The sequence below is a fragment of the Bos grunniens genome, chromosome 1 (genome assembly GCF_055505025.1).
Source record: "Bos grunniens cultivar Pamir isolate PY7600 chromosome 1, Bosgru_T2T1.0, whole genome shotgun sequence".
Classification (NCBI taxonomy): Eukaryota; Metazoa; Chordata; class Mammalia; order Artiodactyla; family Bovidae; genus Bos; species Bos grunniens.
This window is the reverse complement of record NC_141165.1, coordinates 150522788-150543893: the sequence shown is the minus strand read 5'-3', so window position 1 is coordinate 150543893 and position 21106 is coordinate 150522788. Positions and strand designations below refer to the sequence as shown.

Sequence of the window (21106 nt, the reverse complement as noted above, 5' to 3'; positions counted from 1 at the left end):
CAAACTAGATCCACATGCCTCAATTTAAGAGTGCTCATGCCGCAACTTAAGATCCTGCATGCTGCAAGATCGACAGTCTTTCATGCCGAAGACCCCATGTGCTGCAACTAAGACCCTGAAAGACCAAATAAATAAATTAAAAAGAAAAAGCTAATCACCCCCAAAGGGGATGGGGGGTAAGGGGAATCAGTCCTCAGACTTTGCATGTCAACATGTCATGAAAAGTGAAAGTGAAAGTCACTCAGTCGTGTCCGAATCTTTGTGACCTCATGGACAAATTCTCCAGGCCAGAATGCTGGAGTGCGTAGCTGTTCCCTTCTCCGAGGGATCTTCCCAACTCAGAGATCAAACCTGTGTCTCCTGCTTCCACCGGCAGATTCTTTACTGTGGAGTCACTAGAGAAGCCCATATAGTTCTTCAGGAAAGAATAAAATAGCCACCTAAGATATTTTAAAGTAATTTTTAACAAGCACACATTTTTTAATATAAAAAAGGAAATTCCAGATCTTATAAATCTTTAATGAAGAAACTCCTTGATGAAATTCAGAAAAGAATCAAAATAAAGGACTCAAAATTGAAAAAGTCATGGTAAAGAGGGCTATGGTGAGCTCTGTATCCATTTAAATGTAATGATACCAGAAAGCACGTGAATTATGGTTACAAAGCAGATTATAAATAGTATAAAAGTAACAATAACAGGAGTCAACAAATTTCCTGAAAGAAGGCCAAGTAGTAAATATTTTACTATTTATTGGGCTACATGGCCTCTGTCAAGACTATTTAATTTCACAGCTATAGCTCAAAAGCAAGACTACACAATACCCCAAAAAACTGAGCATAACAATTGGACAAGTTATAGTGAAATTTTATTAACAAAAGCAAGCAGAAGGCCAGATTTGGTTGCAGTTCCCTAACTCTATGACAGAAGGGAGGGAAAAGCAAAGTGGTACAATAAAATCCCCATCTTCAGAGTGGCTGTTTAAAAACTGCCATCCAGAGACTTCTCAGGTGTTCAGTGGTTAAGAAGCTGTCTTGCAATGCGGAGCACTCAGCTTCCATCCCGGCTCTGGGAACTAGGATCCCACATGCTGTGGAGCAGCTAAGCCCATGAGCCACAATTAAAGAGTCCACGCACCACAATTAGCTCCCCCATGATACAATGAAGATCCTGCATGCCAAATAAATAAATAAATATGAAAAAAATTACCATCTAAAATGGAAATATATCATGTTTTAAAATACACAAAATCCATCTTTAAATTTTATATATTTTTCTTTAAAGAGAACCTTTTATGAAAAATAACTTTTGGGGATTAAGAAATCCATCTAAAATTCATTTATTTCCTTGGTTTCACTTAAGTTTAATTTTATCTATTAGTTCAATTCAAATAATGTTGAAAAACTTTACTTTAAAAAATTACTCACGGGTTCTTTTCTGCCACAGGATTAACGCCTTTCTTCACTGTTGTTCTTTAACTTTTTTATGACCACACCCCCAAAAATGAGTATGATTCTATTTCTTTAAAATGGTCATTGAAAAATATTTGGTTTCAAAAAATATTTATCCATTGATTTCACTTGGAACTGAAAACCTTCAGAGTATAAAATAAGCAGTTGTGTTACAATTATGATGTGCCTTGCAGGCTTAACATTCTCCAGATTTGACCTGTCAGAACCCTCTCTGCCTCTTCTCTGAGCTCCCTGCTGTTTTTCTATAAAGCGTTAACTATACCTTAAAATAAGCCACTGTTTTGCTTTTTCAGCTTATTCTCATTGGTCATCCCAGGTCAACTATCCTGATACTGTGTGATCCCCTCTCATATCATCTGACCCTAAAAATACATCCTGCCAAAGTCAAAGAATGTGTTTTTCTTTTCAAGTCATTTTGACAGGTATCCAATTCCTAAAGCATTGTAACTGATGGAATTTGGGGCATGAAGACTACTTGTGTGAGAAAATCTTTCCATTAAGACCACTGTGTCTAGTCACCATTTTGCTCTAGTTTTACTCCTTTAGTTAGGAAAAAAAAAAAAGAGAGTCTTTTCTCTGAAGGTAGAGTGCTGTTCATAGAACAGAGCTAAAATCAAAAGGGACTTCCCAGTTCTCTGAGAAAAGCAGCAACTGGAGCTTCATAAAAAAGTGCCAGTAACTCATAAACAACTCAGATATCTTTTACAAGGGAGATTGATTTTCAAAATGATAAATCTTTTGACTTATGCTTGTTTAAACATGAACTCAAACTGCCTGAAGCCTTTATCAGACACTGTCTTTCAGGATAATTTCTTTTTTTAAATACTTGAAAAATCTTCCTATAATTCCAGGCATAGCTAGAGCACTTTGAACCAGATTGATAGCCATTAATTACATGCCAACCATTTAAATGTTAATACTTTTAATAACTTCTACCATACATTTGAACATGAATCTAAATATAATGGTTCAGGCCTAAAAGGAAAAAAAGAAAAGTGTTTTTTCACCCAAATAATCCCCACATACCTCATGAGTAATCTCATCTCAATAATCATTCATTTCTCTGAAAATTGCTTTCACTCTAACAGAACCAGATTTTTGTAGAAAAGAAAAAATAAATTCCCCGTACCGTGCCAATTACATCTGTGGCCCTCTGATCTCATCTTGGAACCGTGAATTGTAGATTGTAAATTTTTGTGATAGGTATATTCTACTCAAGAATCATTCAAATACTTAAAAATAATTTTCTCTTGAAGAGAAAAGTCTATTCTGAACTTCAGATAGGATAATTCTCCCACACTCCTTAAATAGCAAGGTACATCATCAAACCCAAAGTGCCAAACACTCAGGGTCCCTACAGAAATAGTCATCGTGTTTGTTCAGCTGCACATAACCCCACCTATCTCAGCCCCATGCATGCCTGGTATATTTAGTAACCGTTCAAGTTGCTTATCTTTCTTTAGCATAGTCCTTAATAATCCTAAGTAAGAAACTTCTGCCACTCTAAAAACGTATGGCCGTTTTGCTTCGAGTCAGTGAATCTTGTGGTTGGAGATTCTTTCACCCACGCTCTGACTCAGAGTTTATCACTTCTCCACAAAATTCCATGAAAGGAGTTTAGATAGGATATGAGACTATATTAGCAATGTAAGAATCACTGGCTGTCTGCATGCACAAGGATAGCATTGTGGTAATTACCCAATGGCAATATGAGAGGAAGAACGCCTGGGCCCATGGAGCCCCTTGCTCTGCTGCAGGATGTCTTGATTTTTGTATTTTGACCAATGATGATATTGGTCAAGGAATGAGTAAGGCTTATGGTAAATTTGTATTAATATACCCAAAATACTGGTAGGTGCTTTCTGGATTCCAAAGTAAAAGAATGAACCACTAAATACTTTCTAATCAAGCCTCAACAAATTTTGGTTCCAGGAAGATAAGGAGAAGTTGCTGTAATTTTTTTTTTCAATTATGATTAAAGAAGGAAAATAAAAAGGAAAGTGGGTATTTAAACAGCAATATCCAAGATCTGAAAGTGAAAGTCACTCTCTCCTGTCCAACTTTTTGTGACCCCATGGACTGTATAGTCCATGGAATTCTCCAGGCAAGAATACTGGAGTGGGTAGTCTTTTCCCTTCTCCAGGGGATCTACCCAAGCTAGGGATTGAATCCAGGTCTCCTGCATAGCAGGCGGATTCTTCACCAGCTGAGCCACAAGGGAAGCCCAAGAATACTGGAGTGGGTAGCCTATTCAGCAGATCTTCCCCACCCAGGAATCAAACTGGGGTCAGCTGCATTGCAGGCAAATTCTTTACCAACTGAGCTATCAGGGAAGCCCCAGATCCAGCCAGTCCATCCTAAAGGAAATCAGTCCTGAATGTTCATTGGAAGGACTGATGTTGAAGCTGAAACTCCAATACTTCGGCCACCTGATGGGAAGAACTGACTCACTTGAAAAGACCCTGATGCTGGGAAAGATTGAAGGCAGAAGGAGAAAGGGACGACTGAGAATGAGATGGTTGGATGGCATCACCGACTCAATGGACATGAGTTTGAGTAAGCTCCTGGAATTGGTGATGGACAGGGAAGCCTGGTGTGCTACAGTCCATGGGGTTGCAAAGAGTTGGACACGACTGAGCGACTGAACTGAACTGAACTGACTGATCTGAGATCTAGATTTAATTCTGGAAGGAGTTTTAGACACATCATTAAATATAGAAATGATTTACTGGGTAAGGTTGTAAGCTTGTCACATAGCAAGGTTTTAAGAAGATCCTCAGCAGTCTTTAGAAAACAACCATTTACTCTGGACTTAAAAATAATCTTCTTCTAAAAAATAAATAAATAATAATTATAAGTCCAGAAACTTCAGCATGTCTCCTTCATTAGTATTGATAGTCTGTCTAATATTATGGTTATAAGCATGGCCTCTGAGCCAGACCACCTGAGCTCAAATCTTGGCTGTGCCATTTATGAGCTTGGTCAAGTTATTTATGAGCTTGATCAAGCTGATCTTCTGGTGACTCTACTGCCTTGTTTGTAAAAGTATCCACCTCAAAAGACTGTTGTAAAAGTTAAATGTCTCAATTTAATGTGCCTGGCACATGGCAAGAACTACCTGTGATACCCACAATTTATTGCACATCTCACATTTCACTTCTCACCAGGATCAGATATTTTGCTTAAATCCAGTTTGTTTTATGTCTTTATAGATGTAAAGGTCTATTTACCATGGAAACCTGACCTAAAGGCAAAGAGAGGTGAACGATTAAATTCTGTTATTCATTACGTGTTCATTCATTTATGCATTCATTTATTCATCTCATGTATATTGAACATCTGTTATGAACCTTGTAGTGTGCAGGACCCTGAGGACACAAAAATAAATAAAATATAATCTTCAGGGAGCTCCAATACTTTGGCCACCTGATACAAAGAGCCAACTCATTGGAAAAGACCCTGATGCTGGGAAAGTCGAGGGCAAGAGGAAAAGGGGGTGATAGAGACTGACATGGTTGGATGGCATCACTGACTCAATGGACATGAGTTTGAGCAAACTCCAGGAGATAGTAAAGGACAGGGGAGCCTGGAGCGCTGCAGTTCATGGGGTCGCAAAGAGCTGGATGTGACATAGCGACTGAACAACAATATTCAAATCCTCAGGGAACAAGAACAAGTTATGTATACTACTAAAGCACATCAGTGTCGCATGTCTTATGGTAGAAGAATGAACAGAACACAGTGGAGATATGAGTGAGGAAGGAAAAATGAATTCTACCCTGGAGAAGAGTTAGGAAAAGTGGCATTGAAGAAGGACCACTTCAGCTGAGTACTGAAAGACGAGCAAAGTTTCCCTGGGATCTGGGTCAGTTTGAGGACAGATTCTCCCATGTGCCCAGTTTGACAGAAGGAAAAAGGAACAAACCAGAGTTTCAAGACATGAGAGGGAAATCAAATGCAAAGAAGTAGGTCAAGCTGAATTGTCTGTCTCCCAAACGGTTGTCACAGGAGCCTGGTGGGCTACAGTCCATGGGTTTGCAAAACAGTTAGACACAACTTAGCAACTAAACAACAACAACAACAATGCAACATAATCCGTTTAGATAATTACTTGGAACTCAACATCTCTCGGAGAAGGCAATGGCACCCCACTCCGGTACTCTTGCCTGGAAAATCCCATGGGCGGAGGAGCCTGGTGGGCTGCAGTCCATGGGATTGCTAGAGTCAGACACGACTGAGCGACTTAGCAGCAGCAGCAGCAACATCTCTAAAGTGGGTAGGTGGGTGGCGAGTGGAGAGGTATGCAGAGTGGAGAGATGTGGGGAGACTGTGTGTACCAGTGGGAATGTGCAGGTGGCCGTGTGTACTGGGGGGGAGGGGATGGGGAAAATGGAGGAGATGCATCAAGAGATAACCCATGAGAGGCAGACAGGATCGAGTTACACAGGGTCTTGGATGGCATCTGAAAGGTTTGATTTTATCCCTTAACCGAGAGAAGACTGAAAAGTTTTAATCAAGAAAGTAATGAATAGATTTCCTTTAGAATGTTCTCTTTGGCAGTAATTGGAGAACACTTGAAAAGAGATTAAGAGTAAAAAGATGGAAAAAACTCAGAGGCTTTTTAACACTAGATCATATGTCTTTAGTTCCAACCTACATTTACAGGCCCAAGGAACATTCATATACACTAACCAGAGCTGATGGCTCAGTTAGTAAAGAATTTGCTTGCAATCCAGGAGACCCGGGTTCAACCCCTGGATCAGGAAGATCCCCTGAAGAATGAAATGGCAACCCACTCCAGTCATGTTGACTGGGAAATTCCATGGACAGAGGAGCCTGGCAGGCTACGGTCCATTGGATCACAAGAGTTGGACACAACTTAGCAACTGGACAACCACCACAACCAGAGTTCCAGACTCAGATTGCCCTGCAAACATCAGCAGAGCTCCAGAAGCTGAAGGCTTGCTCCCAACTTTAATACACATGGAGCATTTACGCTGTCAGACTTTCCAGATATTGAGGATACAGAGAGCAATAAAACATGAGCTCTGTTATTATCCTCCAAGTGGTCACAAACTAAGAAGAGAATGAGACATGTACAAAAATAATGTAATGTATGTAAGAGAGATACAAACAAACCACTAGGAAGGCTGGGGCAGAGGGGTGTTCAGAAGGGGATTACAGAGAAGCGGGCGTTTGAATTGAACCCAAGGTTCAAGAAAAATAAGAACATTTAAGGCAGATTTGTAACTGCCAAGACTCATAAATGTGACATCACTGTGGTGTAGTTTCAGGAAGGACTTCCAGTGAACTTCATATTTTGGTGATACTTTGTCACATGAGTCATCATGTGGTATAAGTCAAGAATAAAACTTTATCCTCAGGCAGCATCTAATATAATAATACCTCTTTTTTTTTTTTTTGCTTCTTTTTAAAATTTTTTTTCTTTTTTTAAATTGAAGTATAATTAATTTACAATAATACATTAGTTTCAGGTGTACAGCACAGGGATTCTGTTAATATATACACAATTTTTTTCAGATTCTTTTCCCTTATGAAAATATTTAATATGGTTCCCTGTACTATGTAGTAGGTCCTTGTTGGTCATCTATTTTATGTATAGTAATGTGTGTATATTAACTCCAACTTCCTAATGTCTTCTTCCCCACTTTCCCCTTTGGAAACCATAAGTTTGTTTTCTATGCCTATGAGTCTTTTTCTGTTCTGTAAATAAGTTCCTTTGTATCTTTTTTTTCTAGAACCTACATATAAGCAATGCCATATGATATTTGTTTTTCTCTGTCAGGCTTCCTTCTCTCAGTATGATAATTTCCATGTCCATCTATGTTGCTGCAAATGGCATTCTTTCTCTTTGTATATAGGTACTGTATCTTCTTTATGAATTCATCTGTTGATAGACATTTAGGTTGCTTCCATGTTCTCGTTATTGTAAATAGAGCTGCAGTGAACATTAGGGTGCATATATCTTTTCAAATTATAATTTTCTCCAGATATATATATGCCCAGGAGTAAGACTGCAGAAGCTTATGGTAATAATTGTTTATTTTCAGTTCAGTTCAATCGCTCAGTCATGTCTGACTCTGCAACCCCATGGACTGCAGCATGCCAGGCCTCCCTGTCCATTACCAACTGCTGGAGTTTACTCAAACTCATGTCCTTTGAGTCGGTGATGCCATCCAACCATCTCATCCTCTGTCATCCCCTTCTCCTGCCTTCAATCTTTCCCAGCATCAGGGTCTTTTCAAATGAGTCAGTTCTTCACATCAGGTGGCCAAAGTATTGGAGTTTCAGTTTCAGCATCAGTCCTTCCAATGAATATTCAGGACTGATTTCCTTCAGGATGGACTGGTTGGATCTTCTTGCAGTCCAAGGGACTCTCAAGAGTCTTCTCCAACACCACAGTTCAAAAGCATCAATTCTTCAGTGCTCAGCTTTCTTTATAGTCAAACTCTCACATCCATACATGACTGCTGGGAAAGCCATAACTTTGACTAGATGGACCTTCATTGGCAAAGTAATGTCTCTGCTTTTTTAATATGCTGTCTAAGTTGGTCATAGCTTTTCTTCCAAGGAGCAAGCATCTTATAATTTCACGGCTGCAGTCACCATCTGCAGTGATTTTGGAGCCCAAGAAAATAACTTCTCTCACTGTTTCCATTATTTCCCCATCTATTTGCCATGAAGTGATGGGACCAGATGCCATGATCTTAGTTTTATGAATGTTGAGGTTTAAGCCAATTTTTTACTCTCCTCTTTCACTTTCATAAGAGGCTCTTTAGTTCTTCTTTGCTTTCTGCCATAAGTGTGGTGCCATCTGTATATCTGAGGTTATTGATATTTCTCCCAGCAATCTTGATTCCAGCTTGTGCTTCATCCAGCCTGGCATTTCACATGATTCACTCTGCATCTAAGTTAAATAAGCAGGGTGACAATATATAGCCTTGATGTACTCCTTTCCCTATTTGGAACCAGTCTGTTGCTCCATGTCCAGTTCTAATTGATGCTTCTTGACCTGCAAATAGACTTTTTAGGAGGCAGGTCAGGTGGTCTGGTATTCCCCATCTGTTTAAGAATTTTCCACAGTTTTTTGTGATCCATACTGTAAAAAGCTTTCACATAGTCCATAAATCAGAAGTAGGTGTTTTTCTGGAACTCTTTTGCTTTTTTGATGTTCCAGTGAATGTTGGCAATTTGATCTCTGGTTCCTCTACCAAAATTCTTTATTTTGGTATACTATAAACATTCTACAAGCATTGCACACATTCTGCTAGTTTATCCCTACACTAACTCTACAAGGTTGGTCTTATTCTATCCATTTTGAGGTGAAAAAATTTATTAACAGAAAAGTAATGGAAAACAAGCCAAATAATGATAGTGGGTCCACCATGGTTTCATCTCACAGAGAAATTCACAACTGTTGCAGGCAGTTCCATCTAAGCCAGGACAGCATATTTTTCTTTCACTCTTCCTGCTCTGACAAGGTGATGCTAGGGTGGCAGAAAATGCCACCCCAAAATATGCCTCTTTGGCATAAGGATTATTTTTGAGCTGCAAGTGACTGACAAGAAGCAGATCTAAGAAAAGGTCTCTACCATCCTCCTCTCTGCACAAAAGCAGGACATAAATTTACAAAGGCATCCCTTCTCCGCTCCCTACCAGGAAGGGAAAAAGTAAATTGCTGAGGCAAGTTAGGCTCCTATCAGCCTGGAGAAGGCACCAGAGAGATCCACATAACAAACTCTACTAATTAGCTTTTCTCTACCATTCGTTTCCCATGTATTTGCCTTCCCACAATTTATTGCCCAGAAGCTCAAAGTCTTTCTCCTTTGTCATGTCACTTTCCCAAAAATGTAGTTAATGTCTCTTTGCTAAGATACTTCCCTATGTGCATGTTCACTCACGTCCAACTCTTTATGACCCCATGGACTGTAGTATTCAGAGTTCCTCTGTCCATGGGATTTCCCAGGCAAGAATATTGGAGTGAGTTGCCATTTCCTCCTCCAGGGCAATCTTTCCTGATGTAGGGGTCAAACCCACATCTCTTGCATTGCAGGTAGATGCTTTACTGCTGAGTCACTGGGGAAACCCTGCTAAAATACTAAAATAAAGTGTTAGTCGGTCAGTTGTATCCAACTCTATGCAACCCCATGGATTGTAAGCCAGCCAGATTCCTCTGTCCATGGAATTCTCCAGGCAAGACTACTGCAGTGAGTTGCCATTCCCTTCTCTGGGGGATCTTCCCCACCCAAGAATTGAGCCTGGGTCTCCTACACTGTGGGTGGATTCTTACCGTCTAAGCCACAAGCCCAAATTCTACCAGCTCTCTGAGTTAAGCACCTCTGAATACTCTGAGTACTGTGTAATTGTGAAATGCATGCAAATAAACTTCTATTCCGTGTTAATTTGTGTTTTGTTTGTCCAATTTACAGAGCTCCAGCCAGAAAACCCAAGAGAATAGAACATGAAAAGAAATTTCCCCTCCCATGCAAATACCCCAAGTCTGTTCAGAGGAGAGATCCAGAACTGTGGGATCATGAGTGGTCCATGGATAACAGGTTACTGAGGGCAAGTTGATCCTAAGAAGAGTGTAGCATTGATGCCCTCCTCATCCTAGTCCTTCCTTCCACTCTCTGGCGCCACTCTGATGATTCTACAGCCTTTATACCTTCCTCAGTTCAGTCAGTTCAGTCCAGTCCCTCTGTTGTGTCCGATTCTTTGTGACCCCATGGACTGTGGTGTGCCAGACCTCCCTGTCCATCACCAAGTCCCAGAGTTTACTCAAACTCATGTCCATTGAGTCAGTGATGCCATCCAACCATCTCATCCCCTGTTGTCCCCTTCTTCTCCTGCTTTCAATCTTTCCCAGCATCAGGATCTGTTCAAATAAGTCAGTTCTTCGAATCAGGTGGCCAAAGTACTGGAGTTTCAGCTCCAGGATCAGTCCTTCCGAAGAATATTCAGGACTGATTTACTTTAGGGTGGACTGCTTGGATCTCCTTGCAGTCCAAGGGACTCTCAAGAGTCTTCTCCAACACCACAGTTCAAAAGCATCAATTCTTCAGTGCTCAGCTTTCTTTACGGTCCAGCTCTCACACCCATACGTGGCCACTGGAAAAACCACACCAATTGCCCTTCTGCCATGTTCACCTAATGATCTCAGTCCCAGGCTTATATAGTCTTTATAAGTAAGCATAAGAAACTGCTTATGTGGGTGTTTGATTAGAGACTGGAAATGTCCCTGGGTTCAGGTAAAGGTAAGGCACAGATGGAAAGGGAAATACCCAGGTATCAGATTAATATTCAAAATAACCTTGCTACATGGGCTGTAGCCTAAAGAGGCAATTGTAGATCAGGGAAGGAAGAGCTAATTTAAACTTAGGAAATGTGTCGAAGCCAGACTGGGCTGAGATGGAAAAGAGGCATTTGGAGAGGAGCTAGAAGCTTGTGAATCTGAGGACTGGATGGGACTTTAGAGATCTTAGAGTCTGTCTTCCTGTCACCCTTGCATCTTGACCTGGTGTATAAGCAAAGATCCAGCTTGGACCACATGGAGCCCTGGAAGGAGGCCAACCTAACAAAAGATGTCCAGAAATGGTGGGAGAAGAGGAGGACTCAGAGAAATAGAAATCTGTGATTAACGAGTACTTCCTTTGATAAACAGAGCCAAAGTTAAAATTTTATTTAGTACATATTTCTTGTCCATTAAAGAGTCCATTCTCCCTCCTGTTGACCTGGGAGAGCCTAGGGAACAGATTGTTCTTAAGAATGTACTATTTTCTTGAACAGCTGATATTCCTTGCATTCCATCCACTCACAAGCACATTAGAGTTAGTGGGACTGCTCTGTCTTGCAGGGGAAGTTTCCTCTCAGTTGTAAATTACACATTTTTGGCTGACTATCATATCTGCTAGACCACTAGCAAACTATTGAGAAAATCACTGTCAACTACAAATTGGCTCTTACCAAGAGCACTGCCAATGACTGAACAACAAAGACATTTGCCATCTGCCTCCACGGAGATTGAACCCCATGCTGCTATAGCTGTTGACCTTCAACTACCCATGAGAGAGTTCAGGGTGGAGTGAGGCACCCTGTGCTCCAGGGAATCTGGTAGGATGGTTCTTTAGATAGTCGGATGTTTTTAGGAACAGATTTTATGATCTCAGTCTTTGCATCTCCTCATATCTAGAGAAGCACTAAATCCCTTCATGGTGGTATCAGATCCTCATGACCAACAAAAAACCTTTTGTAAAATGAGTGCTTCATGATATTGAACTCCCCCAACACCAAAACCTTATATATTGACTTTCCCCCACTGCCACTTTGGAGCAGTCTCTTAGAGCTATATGAGATGCTGCTTCCTGGGCTAGAGTCCTCATTTTGCCCCAAATAAAACTTAACTCACAACTCTCAAGTTGTACATGTTTTTTAGTTGACACCACTATTCCACCAGAATATACTATTAATATCGGTTAAATCTGTAAAATTACTTTTGAGTTCTGGGGAAGAATAGCCATATACAAATACACTCTTGGGGTGGAATTAAATCAGTAAACCACCCTTAGTTTATTGCTGCTGTTTTTGTTATTGTTCGGTTGCTAAGTTGTATCCAACTCTTTGTGACCCCATGGACTGTAGCCCACCAGGCTCCTCTCTCCCTGGGGCTTTCCAGGCAAAAATACTGCAGTGAGTTGCTGTTTCCTTCTCCAGTGGATCTTCCCAGACCAGGGATTGAACCCACATAACCCGAGTCTCCTGCATTAATAAGCAATTATTCACCACAGAGCTATGCAGGAGCTAGCAAACTTGAGATCCCCAAGGCCAAATCTGTGTGCCATCTGTTTTTGTAAATAAAATTGTTAGGGGAAGCACACTGACTGAAACCACCCATCCTGGCTGAAAGGTTGTTGCTGAACTGTGAAAGACACCGGGATTCTTGGCCTCCAGAGGAGAGGAGTTAAATCTGGGGCCAGATTTGATCACTCAGAGCTTTTGTGTAACAAAGGTTTATTAAAGTATAAGAGATAGAGAGAGCTCTGACATAGACATCAGAAGGGGTCAGAAAGAGTGCCCCCCTGCTAGTCTTTAGCTGGATGTTACACAGCTACTAGCAGTCTGCTAATTAGAGAAAGGAAACGTCTCAAAACTCAGAGACTGGCACCAACCCCTCACCCGCAGCATGCATTTTGGGATGACATTGGCACAAGGTGAGTTGTCCCAGGCCATAAAGTTGACACGAATCTTGAAGAAAGGCAGTTTTCCAAGTGAATACACAGTCTTATTAACATAGCTTAAGACAACATTTTCATGAGTAAAACATACTGGTTTTCAAGTCGGTTCTGAGTCTTAGGCAAACCCACTTGAAGACAGAGTCTAGAGTAAATACATAGTTTATTAGCACAGCTTAAGGAAAGCATTTCCATAAGAAAAACCGCGTTGGTTAGCTCAAGTCTTGAGTACAGTTAAGTTCAGGTGGAACCAAGTGTTGTTATGGAAACACAGAATTTTAAAAGAAACTCTTGTTAAATTTGTATAGAAAAGGGGAAAAAAAATCTAACACTTGTAGTTTGTTTCCTCCTGCTGCTTAAGAGAGAGATTAAAAATGTCTGACACTTGCAGCCTATTTCCTCCCTTTGGAGGACCCTGGCTTTCCTGCCTGTCACCCTCTCATTCCCCCCTTTTCTTTTAGGAGAATTATGTTGCTTAGGAAAAGGGGCATTGTTCTCATTCTGTAACTGCTTCTGAGCTGAGAAGGGGTGTCTTCCCTAAACTGGTGATGCAACATATTCTCCTAACCCCCGTATTGAGGGTCTCTGATCCAGGGGCCCCAAGTAGTAGTTGGAGGAAGCTGCCACAGTGGCAGGAGTTTGAGCAACCACTTGTAACTTAAAAGCCTTCATGTGACTAGAAACAAATCCAGCCACACAGCTACAGATGCAGGGAGCAAACAGCAAAAACAGAACAATCAGCAAAGTTAAAAGTCACATTATGTCCACAGTTAAGGTACAGAGTTAAGGTAAGGAAAGATTGAAGGCAGGAGGAGAAAGGGACAACAGAGGATGAGATGGTTGGATGGCATCACCGACTCAATGGACATGAGTTTGAGTAAACTCCGGGCATTGGTGATGGACAGGGAGGCCTGGTGTGCTGCAGTCCATGGGGTCACAAAGAGTCAGACATGATTGAGCTACTGAACTGAACTGAAGGTACAGGGTGTTGCACCAGTCCATCTTTGGAGTGTTAGATGTCATCAGATTAAGAAGAGGCATCACATATGATTGTGGTTGTCGAAGGTATTCACAAACCTGGAGGAAGTCCTTTCCTTGAAGTGGAGATCCCCACCATGGGAAGCCTTCCACTGATGAAGAGGGGAGCGCTCTGCAGACCCAGCAGTTAGACTGATTGTGGAATGCAGCGTAGGAATGAGCCCCAGACAGGAAGGCATTGTCTTGAGGATCAAATGGTAGACTCGGGATTTTTGGAGTCAGCAGAAGCAGGCTAACATAGATTATCAGGCCCATCTGAAAAGTACAAAGTCAGAGCATAGAAAGTAAAGACATAAAATGAAGTCACTTAGTTCTGGTCAGGGTGCCACCTCTTATCTCATGTGTGATGTACTCAAGAATCAATTCCTGGCACTTTGACAGCTGTGGGAGAACAAAGAATAACCTGATAAGGGCCTTCCCAGAGGGGCTCGAAGGATTGGCCCCCAGACCCCAGTGTTTTTAACAGGACCTTGGTTCCTGGCTCAAACAGAGGCTTGCTTGACTCAGAGGCGGGGTCAGGAGTCACATCCCGGGGTTCCTTTAGTGCCTGTTGAAAAGCTGAGAGCTGAGTTACATAATTAGTTAATTCCAAGCCTAGGGGCTATAACAACGTCCGTGCGTAAGAAGGGCCTTCCATAAATACATTCAAAGTCCCTCCTTTTGGGGGACAATTCAAGCCCTCATTAAGGCTATGGGTAGAACTTTAATCCAATTGTCCTGCGTCTCTTGAGTTAATTTGCTCAGAAGATGTCTCTTAATAATGTCATCGGCATTTTCAACCATTCCTGAGGATTGGGGTCTCCAGGAACAGTGTAAGCGACATTCTATTCCTAGAGATTTTGACACCCTCTGAGTTACAGCAGCTTTAAATGCAGAGCTATTGTCACCCTGAAGGCTACATGGCAGCCCAAAACTGAGAATAATTTCATGAACTAAAATTTTTATAACCTCCTTAGCCTTTTCACTACAACAGGGAAAAGCCTCAATCCATCCAGTAAAAGTATCCACCCAAACTTGTAAGCAAGAATATCCACTTGCCTTTGGATATGAGTAAAATCAATCTCCCAGTCCTCTCTAGGATATTTTCCATTTCATTGAAACCCAGATTTTGCTAGCTTTTCAGTCTTTGGGTTATTTTTCTGACAAACCTCACATCTTTTGATAATGTTCTTTAAAGTTTTCATTTCATTTTTACCTTCAAACAAATGAGAAGCTATCTGGTAAGTACTCTCAACACCTAAATGAAAACTCTGGTGTAAACCCTTAAGAATTTTCCATTGAGCATTTTCAGGAATTATTAATTGTCCATCCTTGGACTGTAACCACCTTTTATTAGTAATCTTTGCTCCTCTTTTCTCATATCTTTCTAATTCTTCCTCAGTATATTGTGGTCTTTCCTGTTCCACAGGACCTGTCCAGATCAAAGGCGTCTGCAGTGAAGGGGTTTCCTAAAGCTCTGCCTTTATCGCTTGACAGTTAGCCATCTGATTACCCTTGACTGCTTTACTCCAGACCCTGCTGTGCCCTTTGCAGTGCATAACAGCTATTTCTTTAGGACAATATATAGTAGTTAAAAGTCTCTCAATCACTCTGAAATGCTTAATAGGTCCTCCTGTTGCCACTTTAAACTGTCTTTCTTTCCATATTGCAGCATGAACATGTAAAGTCAAATAAGCATACTTAGAATCAGTGTAGATATTTACTAGCTGCCCTTTGCTTAACTCTAGAGCTTGGGTCAGAGCAACAAGCTCAGCTAGCTCATTCCCTGGGGGAGAAATTTTGCTTCTAAAACCTGTTCAGTCATCACCATGGCATAACCTACTTTGCGCTTCCCATCCTGAACAAAATAACTGCCATCTGTAAATATTTCCATGTCAGGATTGTCTAATGGGATATCCATTAGATCTTCCCGAGCTGCATAGTTTAAAGTTAGAAACTGGGAACAATCATGATCAGGTGTTTCATTTTCCTTCTCAGGAAGGAAAGCGGCAGGATTTAAATTTCCACAAACTTTAAGATTAGTTACTGGTCCTTCTAACAACAATGACTGATATTTAAGAAGCCTACTGTCTGTCATCCAAATATTAATCTTAGAGTTTAAGATTCCACTCACATCATGAGAAGTCAGTACAGTAAGATTTTGTCCATTAATAATTTTGAGGACCTCAGGTGTTAATAAAGCAGTTTCCGCAATTAACTCTTAGACAGTGTGGCCACCCACGTGACCCTACATCTAATTCTCTGCTCAGGTACGCTATAGCTTGCTGTGAGGCCCTCGGGGTTGTGTCAAAACTCCCAAGGCCATACCTGTTCTTTCAGTGACAAACAAATTAAATTCTGACACTTTGACAAGCTCAAAGTGGGAGCAGTCTGAAGAGCCTTAAAAGCCTTTTGAACATCTGGAGACCAAACCAGTTTGTTGGTTTGGGCTTGCTGGATTTCAGTTATAAGTTTATACAAAGGCTGGTCAAGTTCCCCATAACCTGGAATCCAATGTGGCAGTAGCCTGTGATTCCCAAAAATCCTCTCAATTGTCTTAAAGTCATAGGTAGGGGGTGATTTAGTATAGGTTTAATTCTCTTGGGGCCTATGATATGATTAGGCCCAAATACTTAACAGATTGTTAACAAAGCTGAGCCTTTTTCTCTTGATGCCTTATAACTGTGGCCAGGCACAGTAGTAACCATTTGCGTGAGTTGTTTTACGACAGGAGGTCCTGGTAAGGAACAGGGAACTAATAAGCCACCACGAACCAGGAGAGTCCAGGAAACGTCAAAAACTGACACCGCATGTCCAACCACCTCCCAGAATCCTTCTCTCCGGCGTCCATCTTGTCTGAACGAGGCTGCATCACCAGGAAGGACTCTGAATCAGAATGATTGGCTAAAAACAAGCTGGAAACGAATCCCGTCACCATAAAACCCGAGACTGCGAGCCATGTGGCAGAGCTGTTCTCCTGGGTTCCCTTACCCTACTGCTCTCCATCCAGGTGCCCTTTCCCAATAAAATCTCTTGCTTTGTCAGCATGTGTATCTCCTCGGAAAAGTTATTTCCAAGTGTTAGACAAAAGCCCCCTTTCAGGCCCTGGAAGGGGTCCCCCTTCCTGCAATAAAATTGCATTGGAATACAACCATGCCCAATCATATCATGTATAGCTACTTTCCTGTTACAGTGGCAGAGAAACTGGATGGCCTGCAAGAGATAAAACATTTACTACCTGATCTTGTACTGAAAGACTTTTCTAGCTCCTAGTGTATTGTAGTTTTTATTGATTGCAAAATATGACTAAGAATACGTCCCAATCCTATTTTCCTCTTCCCAATAAATTTTTATTGAGCACCTATTATGTAATAGGCACTGAAATCAATAGACATTACAGAGGGAGGGGTACAAGGTTGACAGAAAGAAAGTTCCAGCAAGAACTTTCTATAGGCTAAGAAACATGAGTAATTTTAATGACTTATCATAAACTGGAGAAGGAATTCAGGAAACCTCAGACCACAGCCAAATGACAAAGTCTGAGTAGAAGTTAGTAAATGAACGGGCTGAAAAGGAATCAGAGCTTGAGAGCCTATTGTGATCATAAAAAGTCAAAAATTGTCTTGCATTTTTGTTTAATAAGAGTATAATTGCATTATAATTTGTGTTAATTTCTGTTGTACAACAAAGTGAACTAGCTACATGCATACATATATCCCCTCCCTCTGGGGCCTCCCTCCCACCATCCCCCGCACCCCCATCCCACCCCGTGAGGTCTTCACAGAGCACCAAGTTGAGCTCCCTGTGCTACACAGGAGCTTCCCACTAGCTTTCTACTTTACACATGGTAGTGTTCATGTGTCAATGCTACTCTCTCAGCTCGTCGCACCCTCTCTCTCTCCAGGTTCTCGTATCCACTCTCTACGTCTGCATCTCTATTCCCGCCCTGCAAATAGCTTCATCTGTGCCATGTTTCTAGAGTCCACATGTATGTGTTAATATATGATGTTTGTTGTCTCTTTTGGACTTACTCCTCTCTTTGCATTTCTGCTGTAACAATCTTTACTGAGAAAATGGATACCTCAAGCTGGAAGGCTGGAGGGAAGGGGGCAGTCTTGTACATTTCCGTTGCGTTACAATGACTCACTTCTTAAAGACTAATGAAGAGGAACAAAAGAATGAAAAGCTGGAATATTAAACTGTATAAAAAGAAACTCTTGTCTCCACAAAACTCTAGCTTTATTTTTAAAGGACAGAACTTAATGATAAATAATTCTACTTGCAAAAATCATAAGCAGTTTACTCTTTAATGTACAGAAATCTGGACAATATCCACTATTGTACAAGGTAGGAAATAAAACTTTTTCTGCCTCATTTTTTGGCTGAGCACCCAAAACCAATTCAATAGGTGACACACAACCTGCAGAATAAATTCTTTATAAACCTGTCTACATGTTGTGAATTGAAGACAAGTTCAGTTCAGTTCAGTCACTCAGTCATGTCCAACTCTCTGCAACCCCATGAACTGCAGCACGCCATGCTTCCCTGTCCAACACCAACGCCTAGAGCTAGCTCAAACTCACATCCATTGAGTTGGTGATGCCATCCAACTATCTCATCCTCTGTTGTCCCCTTCTCCTCCTGCCCTCAATCTTTCCCAGCATCAGGGTCTTTTCAAATGAGTCAGTTCTTCTCAACAGGTGGCCAAAGTATTGGAGTTTGAGGTTCAGCATCAGTCCTTCCAATGAATATTCAGGACTGATTTCCTCTAGGATGGACTGGTTGGATCTCTTTGCAATCCAAGGGACTCTCAAGTGTCTTCTCCATCACCACAATTCAAGAGCATCAATTCTTCGGCTCTCAGCTTTCTTTATAGTCCATCTCTCACATCCATAAATGACTACTGAAAAAACCAGAGCTTTGACTAGACCGATCTTTGTTGGCAAAGTAATGTCTCTGCTTTTTAATATGCTGTCTAGGTTGGTCATAGCTTTTCTTCCAAGGAGCAAGCATCTTTTAATTCCATGGCTGCAGTTACCATCTGCAGTGATTTTGGAGTCCAAAAAAATAGTTTGTCACTGTTTCCATTGTTCCCTATCTATTTGCCCTGAAGGGATGGGACCAGATGCCATGATCTTAGTTTTCTGAATGTTGAGTTTTACACCAATTTTTTCACTCTCCTCTCTCACTTTCATCAAGAGGCTCTTTAGTTCTTCTTTGTTTTCTGCCATAAGAGTGGTGTCGTCTGCATATCTGAGGTTATTGATATTTCTCCCAGCAATCTTGATTCCAGCTTGTGCTTCATCCATTCCAGCATTTCTCATGATGTACTTTGCATGTGAATTAAATAAGCAGGGTAACAATATACAGCCTTGATGTACTCCTTTCCCGAAGACAACAAAGAAGGTCCTAAACTCCAAAACTGTCTCTTCTACCAGCTACCATAGTGCCTTAAATTCTGGGCATTAGAAGCACTCCTGTGGGTTAACATAGCAAAATTTCCAAAGACTGTTTCCAATTCAGTTGTGTATGCTTGGTACGCAAAAGTTATCACACACTAATGTCTTTTCTTTCACCAAAAACACAAGCAGGAATTATTTTTTCCTGAATAGCAAGTGGAAAGGGAAAGCCTAAGACAAAAGACACACAAATCCTGCCAGGGCTTAGAAGGCAAGAAAGATCTGTAGCTTGAGATATTGCATTGGAAGTTGTCAATGAATTACATGTTATAGAAAGAGGACCAGAGAACAAATAAGAAGTATGAAGATGGAGGACTTGTTTTTCCATGAGGAGTGTCTGTGAATATGTGTCTGTGTGTTTGTGCCTCTGTACATCTGTGTCTGGCAGGGGCCAGAGTCACCGAGGGGCCAAAAGGCAGGTAAATACATCCTAAGCCTAGCAAAGGTATTTCTGAAACAATATAGCCATTCAAGATTGAGACTTTGATCCACAATCTTCTATTAGGAATCAACCCAACTGGTGTCTGGACTTACTGAGGCTCAGGTTCTTTAGTTGAGCTTTTCATTCTGGAGGCTGCTGGATTATAGTTCTTGCTTCTTCTGTCTGCCTTCTGGTGGATGAGAATAAAAGGTTTGTGCAAGCTTCCTGATGGGAGGGACTGCATGTGGGGAAAATTGGATCTTGCTCTGGTGGGCAGGACAGTAAAACTTTAATCCAATTGTCTGCTGGTGGGTGGGGCTGTACTCCTTCCTTGTTAGTTGTTTGGCCTCAGGCGACCCAGGCTATATGGGAAGGTTAATGGCGACCTCTAAGTGGACTTACTCAAACATGCGCCTCCAAGGACTGCTGCTGCCAGTGCCCCTGCTCCTGAGGCAGGCCACTGCCAACCTACACCTCCAACATTCACAGGTAGATCTGGCCCAGTGCTCTGTGGGGTCACTGCTCCTTTCCCCTGGGTTCTGGTGCACACAAGGTTTTGTTTGTGGTCTCCAAGAGTGGAGTCTCTGTTTCCCCCAGTACTGGGGAAGTCCTGTAATCAAATCCCACTGCTGCTGCTGCTAAGTCACTTCAGTCGTGTCCGACTCTGTGTGACCCCATAGACAGCAGCCCACCAGACACTCCCGTCCCTGGCATTCTCCAGGCAAGAACACTGGAGTGGGTTTCCATTTCCTTCTCCAATGCATGAAAGTGAAAAGTGAAAGTGAAGTCGCTCAGTCATATCTGATTCCTAGACCCCACAGACTGCAGCCCACCAGGCTCCTCTGTCGATGGGATTTTCCAGGCAAGAATACCAGAGTGGGGTGCCATTGCCTTCTCCACAAATCCCACTGGCCTTCAAATTCAGATCACTGGGGATTCCCAGTCCCTTTGCCAGATCCCCAGGCTGGGAAGCCTGATGTAGGTCCAAGAACCTTCACAACAGTAGAAAAACTTCTTTGGTATTATGGTTCTCCAGATTGTGGATCACCAACCCAGCAGGTATGAGATTTGATTTTATTGTGATTGCCCCCCTCCTATCGCTCCTTGGGGCTTCTTCTTTGTCCTTGCACTTGGGGTATCATTTTTTGGTGGGTTCCAGTGGCCTCCTGACGATGGATGTTCAATAGCTAGTTATAATTTCAGTGTTCTCATGGGTGAAGATAAGCGCATATCCTTCTACTCTGCCATCTTGAACCTGTCTTTCAGTTCTTAGTCAGCTTCTCTACAGGAGGAATAAAGAGATTGCTAAGGATGCCTTTGCATGTTGGTCCTATTTCCCCATGGGATGGTGGGAAGAGTGCTTTGCTCTGTTTTTCAAGCTGTCTTAGTCAGTTTTGGCTTCTATAACAAAAACACTGTAGACTGGGTAACTTAAACAGCAGAGATTTATTTCTCACAGTTCTGGAGGCTGGAAAGTCCAAAATCAAGGT

General features: G+C 41.6%; 1 long non-coding RNA gene across 2 annotated transcripts; it reads right to left on the bottom strand.

Annotated features, from left to right (window-relative positions):
• Positions 1–849: 849 nt before the first annotated feature.
• Positions 850–2724, bottom strand: LOC147380299 (uncharacterized). Of its 2 annotated transcripts, none has more exons than XR_015168110.1 (2): positions 2600–2724; positions 850–1168 (listed from the first exon to the last, which is right to left on the bottom strand). It is a non-coding gene; the product is annotated as an uncharacterized LOC147380299 (long non-coding RNA). The 2 variants fall into 2 exon arrangements; XR_015168108.1 differs by lacking the exon at positions 2600–2724 and adding an exon at positions 1426–1694.
• Between the last annotated feature and the right edge of the window lie 18382 nt (positions 2725–21106).